This window comes from Schistocerca americana, chromosome 1 (genome assembly GCF_021461395.2).
Source record: "Schistocerca americana isolate TAMUIC-IGC-003095 chromosome 1, iqSchAmer2.1, whole genome shotgun sequence".
Classification (NCBI taxonomy): domain Eukaryota; kingdom Metazoa; phylum Arthropoda; class Insecta; order Orthoptera; family Acrididae; genus Schistocerca; species Schistocerca americana.
The window spans coordinates 1,056,468,198-1,056,476,518 of NC_060119.1; the positions used below are offsets into that span (position 1 = coordinate 1,056,468,198).

General features: G+C 41.4%; 1 pseudogene; it reads left to right on the forward strand.

The window, feature by feature from the left end:
- The first annotated feature begins 355 nt into the window (after positions 1-355).
- LOC124596279 lies at positions 356-1,282 on the forward strand (annotated as a pseudogene).
- The last annotated feature ends 7,039 nt before the right edge of the window (positions 1,283-8,321 follow it).

Genomic DNA, 8,321 nt, shown 5'->3' on the forward strand with positions numbered 1-8,321 from the left:
TACTCGTATTATTATTATTATTATTATTATTATTATTATTATCATGTTCTGCCAAGCATCGACAGAAAATCCAGTCAATTTTATAACGTAATTTACAGTCAGAGATGCGTAGGGTTGATTTCTGCCGCGGCAGCGACAGCTGCGTAATTTAGTACTAAATACTGTTGTATATTTTCCGTTAACTTGTGTTACTGAATACTCGCTTCCGTAGCTTTGTACGACTGGCCATAGATCGCGTCTCGTACAGGACAACGAACTCCGTTACAGACATGGTTCGAATATGAAGAGGAATTGTGAGCGGGTGCATAGCATTGGAGACTGTAGCAGCGAAAACAGACGACAGGAAGTTTTCGGAATGGCTGAAATGGCAAGTGCTCTCTTGAGCGAAGTTGCGGAGCCACAGGGAACATCCGGCAACAAGGTCGTGGTGGTGGGAACCGGCCAGGTTGGAATGCTGTGTGCCTTCATTATACTGACACAGCATGATGCAAGTGAAGTTCCACTACCTCATGTGGTTGCTGTCGAACTGAAGAGTGAAACGGTGGATTTTCAATACGAACCTTACGTTTATGAAAACAGGGAAGATTGTTACTAGCATTGATTGTGCTATAGTTGCAGGGTCAAGGCTGTACATAGTGAATTCTGCGACCTCTCAGAAGGAAGGAGAATTATGGTTGGACTTGGTTCATAGAAACACTACTAGGTTCAAAGGAATGATTCAGAACTTGGTGAAGCACAGTCCAAATACCATTTTGCTCATTGTTACTAAATCAGTTGATATCCTAACGTATGTTGCTTGGAATCTGAATAGCCCTCCAAAGAATCGTGACAATGGCTCTCGTACAAGCTTAGAGTCATCTCGTTTCCGGTTCCCGGCGCCACAGAAATTAAATGTTGCTCCCACAAGCTGTCATGGGTGGATGATTGGAGAGCATGGTGACACCAGTTTGGCTGTCACGTCCGGCGTGAATGTCGTAGGAGTCAGGTAGCTAGATATAAATCTAGATGTGGGGGACAGTAGCTGATAAAGAAACCCGCCAATAACTTCACCAACAAGTAGTTCAGAGGTCAGCAAATTAAAGGGCTATACATCGTGGGCGATTGGGTTGAGTGTTTTAGCTTTAGCACAAAGCATTTTCCCAATATCCATGTTATTCACATTGTGTCAACAGTGGTCAGTTGTTATCACAGTGTTAAAAAGGGCCTGTTTCTCTCATGGCCATCTGTGTTGGGAGAAAATGGAGCTACACACGTAGTAAAAGAATTCCTCAATGTTAAATAAATCTGCTGATTTAATTTGTGAAGATCAAACTGGCATAACGGTAATCTTTGCATTAGACACTAACTTTTTTTAAAGTAATCCAACAGGATATATGCCGACACACTTTTCAAGCTAATGAAGCAGTATTAGAAGTACATGAACATATATACATGAGGCCTGCAAGACGATCTGAAATTCAGAGATAAACGGATCGACAAAAATGCTCTTAAATATTTGTGGTAAAGTTGATGACTGCCGACAAACACGCAACAACAAAGTATTTATCGCACGATCTGTCAGTATCAACTGTTACATCGTTTATACTGAGAAGATAGTAACTACTAAACAAAATTTGCCAAATCTTCTTCGCTCGCCATTTTTCGTTTGAAAAATATTTGATTTGTAAATTTTTATTGTTACAATTATTGACCTATGTACTTTTCTCGAGAGAATTTTAAAACTCAGATGTTGAATGATAACTGTCATCTGCACCTGTTTATCATCATTCTACACTTTACTATTGCAGAATTTTTATTTACGTAAATATATGTAAGAATAGTCCATTTGTATCATATATGCGTGTGTGTGTGTACTTCAGATTATGTTTTTAATAATGTGCTACTAATGTGTGTACAAGCGGGGGTCTGCTCATGCGGGCGTGCTCCCAACACAGTACTCTGAATTTTGTTGTATTTTTATTCTCTTGTGAAAGTGTCGCACAGGCTTTTGTCTTAGACTCTCTTATTTAGTTTTCGCGTGTGACTAGATACAACATAATGCTTTCAGAAGAATACCAATTTCTGCACTTTTTCCTTTAATTTGAAACGCTGTTTGATAATTTTTGTACCATGGCATTTCATTAAGCCGCACCTGAGATATCAATGAGGCAAAATTGCAAAATTATCAAGTAATGTCTCAGGTTTTAAGTATTTACAAAAATATGTTACAAAGAGTATTTACTGTAAAAAATATAAAGTACATTGTAAGAAAATGCATAGTTATAAATTAATGATAAATAAAGAATACTAGAAAACCTCTTGCCAAGCAAAAAGAAAAAAAAATGTAGCAGCTGTCGCTAACGCACGCCTGTGCGGTCGTGCTCGACTCGGAGTTAAGCTGGTTCGAATCCAGGTGGTGATTAAATTTTCATTGCCCCTATTTGGCTGACAAGGGGAGGAGAGGTGGCGGCGTGAAATTCCTCATCACCAGTGGTTATGCCAGTTTCCTGGATTTAGCCCCAACCTCTCTACAGTCTCTCATGAAATGAGGGTATACGAAACTCTTAACGATTTTCGAGAGGAGTAGCGAGTTTCACCCTCTCCCATCCATTCGTACGTGACAACATGTATCCAGCATTACTCTGTACAAGCACCCATCAAAGCCATCCACACGATGCAGTTACACCAGTGATAGTTCACAACAGATCGGCGGAAAGCAACGGCAAACCAACTCCACTGGGCTCTTGTATATGACGGCGGTGCAATGTTACTGCATCTGCTCCCTTTCGCATATTCCTCTGAGTAGAGTCTGCTTTTTAGCACAGAGTAAGAACTTAATAGCCTTACTTTTTCTTTGCTGCTCATTTTTGCAATTAGCTGCAGATGTTCTTTTGCATATTCTGAAGAAAAAAAGCACATGGAAACAAAAAAGGTACGGTGAAAACGAATCACGACTGTCATGATAATGGCCGTACTTGCCACCCGTACAGCGATTTGACAATGGCGAACTTAGTAGAAGCGCGACCAAGTTCGTTCTCTGGTAGGTTGTTGCTACACTCTTTTGTAAACTACTAGCTGTGAGAAAACCGGAAAGAAAAAAGTCGAAGGGTTTGAGACGTGGTGCTGTAGAGGGGTGTTGAAAATTAAGTAGACTTAAAAGGTGAGGAGTAGAAATGTTCGCTACAGAATCACCAATCAAAGGAACGTGAAAACACTAGCAGGAAGAAGGGTCAAGGCGATAGGACATGTGTTAAGACACCAACGAATAACTTCCATGGTACTACACTGCGAAACAGAATTAAAGGATCACTTCTGTACAGCCAGAACCCATGACCCGTCCTAGGCGCCTGCAGGCCGGCAACCCCTTTTACACTCCCCATTCCGGATGGCCTACTATCAGGCGCAAGAGCGGCATTGTAGTCGCGAAAGAGCAGTAGTGTAGCCTGCCTGAAGCCGCCTAGTACTCTCGTCACGCGTTCTATCTGTGCAGATGCTTTTTTAAAATTCCCAATAACGATGAGCGGTTACTACCGTGACTTCTGCCGAACTGGGAGGTAGGGTGGGGGTGGGTCTTGCTGTTTTATGCTCGCATGTGTCAGTGTCGCATCCCGCCGTGATCACAACACAGGGGGGCACAAAAAAGGAGTGCTGGAAGATCGTAAGCACCCTTAGCTGGTTTCGTCGAATGGTTTTGAATGGTCCCTAGAGGTACCGCTTGTACACGAGAGCAAAAATTGCGGTGGTGCTACACACCAAATGGCTGCAATCACACTCGATGTGGATGCAACTCCACAACGTGCTGAGAGAAGGGTGAAAACGTCTGAGGTTGTCAAGAATATCCTCCTGTTGCTCATCACTCTGCAAATTGTCGTTTTCGACCACGAAATGTGTGGCAATCAATGACCCAAGGAAGGGGGTGGTTTCATTGACGCCCTGTATGCCACCCCTGCGGCCTTTTCGTGACTGTGTCTGTAATGGTTTCCTCGCCACCTCATCAGAAAACCGTGCGATTTCAAAGCTGGGCGTCACGGTTCCGACCTCCATTGCAGAGGCGTCAAAAGAACGAGTTAAATGTGGGTAAGAGGGGATGTAGCGGCCTTCCGATCGTGTGACAAAAACCGTGGCATTGAACAGAACTGCGGTGATATTTGGTGCCTATGTGACATAATTAACGCACCTTACACGTCACATGAACTTCTGAGTTGTGGCCTTTTTTCGCAAGAATCGACATCTTCCTGTTTGAAGCGTTGTCAAACCACAGGGTGACGTCGCAGGGCACCAACCTTTTGCACCTTTGCACAGAAAAGTTGTACGCACATTTGAGATAAATTTCAAACGTAAGTGTCGCAAACGATGGGAATTACAGGGTTTCCAAAAAGCGATACTTTAATTTTGTTGCGGAGTGTAAATGGAACTGTATAAGATAAAAGCTGGAGGGAAAGACAGAGACTGAAATACACCCAACAAATAATTGAGGAATTATGGCACAACTGGTACTCCTGAAATGAAGAGTTTGGTGTAAGAGAGGAATCTGTGTTGCACAGAACCAAACCAGTCAGTAGACTGATGACTGAGAAATAGCTGTCAGCCACTTTGTTCTTCTGACCTAGGTATAATAATAGCACTGTCAGTGATACAAACATTAATGGCTGCTTTCGCATGGAGACATTTTTGCCTAGCTTCAGACCATACTCGTTACTAGCGAAGAATGGGATTCTCTGGGGGCAGGGGCGTAACAAAATTGGCACTACTATTTGCGAGAGGTCATAAAAGTGGTGACAGATAAGCATAAATCTGGTGACGTGTATGCGTAAGTCAATTTTCAGTTATCACTACACGCTCATATCCTTCGTGTATCTTGTGCACTCGTGACTTTCAGCTTGAAAAAATAAATAAAAGTTTTAGGACGCTCCTTTCAGTCGTAGGGACGGGGGAGAAGGTAGGGCGATGGATGGACGTGACTTCTAAACGTAACTGCGGAACACCTACAAAATTTTCAACCAAAGTTGGTACATACGAGGTGTGTTCAAAAAGCAACGAAAATTGCGTTGCTTCTCGGGTGAAATACGATCGATTCCCGCAATTTCTGCATTGTTGGATTGGTAGGAATGCGTGAGAAATATCTACACGGTGTTAGACGTACCAGATATTTAGTCTGTTGTCAGCTGTCTAAAAGACTACATTTGTTTTGATAGTATCGGCAATTATTTGTTTTGTATTAAAGTTGATCAGAAGATAAGTATTCAGTTTTCCTGTAAGAACGGAATAAAGCAGAGCGAAATTTTACAAATGTTAAATATTGCATTTCGTGCGTCTGATATGAGGAAAACACGAATTTGCGAGTGTTATAGACGTTTGCGAGAAGTCCGCGAAGAGGTAGATGAGCCCCAGAATAGCGTCGACAGACGAAATCGTGGAAAAAGTGAAAGAAATGATTATAAACAATCGCCAGATCGCAGTCAGAGAAATCGCTGATGATGTTGCCTTATCAACTGTTTCACGCCATGACTTTTTTTATTTTTTGACTATGAAACGTGTGATAGCAAAATTTGTTTCAAAATTGTTTACTTCGAACGAAAACTGCAGCAATGGAAGTTACTGAGGAGTCTGTAGATGAAGTTAACAACGATGCGGAACAGTTGAAACGTGTCATAACAGGAGGTGAAACACGATTTTACGGATATGACGCCGAAACTTAGGCTCAAAAGTCGCAGTAGAAGAATTCTGGATCGCCAAGACCGGAAAACGCTCGGCAAGTGCTGTGTTCTTCAGTTTTAATAGCATAGTGTACCATGAGTTCTTGCCGCAAGGTCAGTCACAAGGAGTACTACTTACTATTTCAACGCCGTTTCGGGTGAAGCAATACGAAAAAAAAAATGGTGGATTTGTGGCGAAGCAATTCATGGCTTTTGCATCACAATATTGGTCACACTAAGGTGTAGGTATTTGGCCAAAAACAATACTGTAATGAAGCAACAGCCTCCATATTCACCAGAAATGGTCTCACGTGACTTTTTCTGTTCTCAGAAAGAAAGAAAACCGTAAAGGACCAGCACTTTGCAAGCACACAGAGATTACAAACGGATCGCTAAGAGACCTGAAAGTTATCACAAAGGTCGCGTTCATGAAGTGTTTTGAGGATTACAAAAGTGCTGTCGAACATGTATAATATCTAAAGGAGACTATTTTGAAACCACAACAATGAAGAATAAATAAAATTCCATAGAAAATTCCACAAATTCAGTTGCTTTTTGAACACTCCTCGTGTATGGATTACGACGAATGTCATTCCAAAAGAAACGTAAGACATTTATTCACGAAGTTCAACTTTTTTCTACGTTTTTGTTATTCATGTAGTTCATAGAAACATTCTTCCTTCTTGTATTCGAATTTATTTTAATCTGATTCCGCATGTCGCGCTGCGTTCTGCTCAGGACTCCGTCAAGATAATGTTGATCATGTTGAACACCACAGCTGACAATGTTCATGATTAATAAAAGCCACCTTCGCTGTATTATTACGCATTTATTGTGTTACACCCGGTTTCTTTTGTTGAAAAATAAGAAGTTCCACGTCATTACGAATTTTCGCGGAAAATGATACACTAACTAACTAACTAACTGAACATCTGCAGGTTGCCGATTTGTGCTTAAGTCATGACATAAATGGTCTAGTTGCTGGGCGTGGGTAATGTTGCAGTTGGTCTATCCCTAAAGCAAGCTGACCATTTATGTCCTGATTAGATCCCGGATTTTATGTAATTACATCCCGGTATTCTGCTCCATTACATGTAGTTAAAAGAAAAACTAAAATGTCAACGAATCACACTGAAAGGACACTTATTTCAAAGTTTTAAATTACAAATTTTGAGGTATAATACGTATTTCCCACTGTACTACATAATTTTTTAAAAATTTTAATATTATTGCAGAATTATCATACATTTTCGTGAGTCCCATGTATTTTCGTTACTTAGCAAGAAAGGAAAAATGGTTCAAATGGCTCTGAGCACTATGGGACTTAACTTCTGAGGTCATCAGTCCCCTAGAACTTAGAACTACTTAAACCTAACTAAGCTAAGGACATCACACACATCCATGCCCGAGGCAGGATCCGAACCTGCGACCGTAGCGGTCGCGCGGTTCCAGACTGTAGCGCGTAGAACCGCTTGTCCACTCCGGCCAGCAAGAAAGGAAAAGAAATTAGTTTTGTTATTCTGTTTCTCATACTGTCGCCAGCGCCAATGCACTAAAAACCACACTGCATAAGTTCGTTGCGAACAGCAGTGACTCGTTTTATACATTTTCTTTTCTTGTTCTCTAATGCTTCATACTATGCAACTGTCAGTTGCCTTTAAATTAACCAAGGCACCGGTTGCGCTTTCATTCTCACCAAAGCTGAAACATGGATTTCTATTGGCAGTGCTTTAACCACTGATGGTAAAATAGTCCACCGCCAAACATGCGAACCATATAAGATGTACGATGAAATCTCTAGGTGAACAACATTTACGAAGCAGTCTACATACTAGAAACAAACAACGGACTTTTTCAAAGAAACAGGTTCTACATATACAGTTGCAGGAACAGTTTACATCATCTAATAGTGTATTTTACATGAACTGTGTTCTGCATTGCTTACAGGAAACACAACCCTGGAACAAGCTTCAGGTATCTCTATGTAACCATTTCCTTGCTGAAGTACTGCAACCGCAACATTCCTGTCGAGTCCACTCTCAGGAGGAATCATCTGGATTCTTAGCAGGTTGACATATTAGAGAAAGTCAGGGCTGACACTGAAAAATGTGCGATGTGGATCTCTGCTGATGGGACAACAGATGCTATAAGTCGTTTCATAGCTAATCTAACCATGGGCAAGCTGGACTCTGAGGCTGCTTCTAAACCCTATTTAATTTATAGTAAACCTCTGGATACAATAAATAGTCAACAGCGGCCTGAGTCATTAATGGTGGACTTAGAGTACTATGGCAACATGACGTAAAAGAAGAGTGAGTCCGACTGATGTACACGGCTCCATAGATGTTGAAAGCGGGGAAATAGTTTAATTTATTTTATCCAAACTTAGCGCATGTTACATGTACGGCTCATGCATTGCAACGAGTGGCAGAGGCAGTTAGACATCAGTTCCCCGAAGTAAATACACTGATATCAGCAACGAAACAGGTTTTCTTGAAATGTCCTCATCGTGTACAACGTTACAAGAAGCAGCTTACTGATGTACCTCTGCCTCCGGATCCAATGACAACAAGGTGGGCAATGTGGACTGAAGTTGCGATTTTTTACAGTAAGTCAGTGATGGAGGCCCTTTCTTCTGATCCTGCA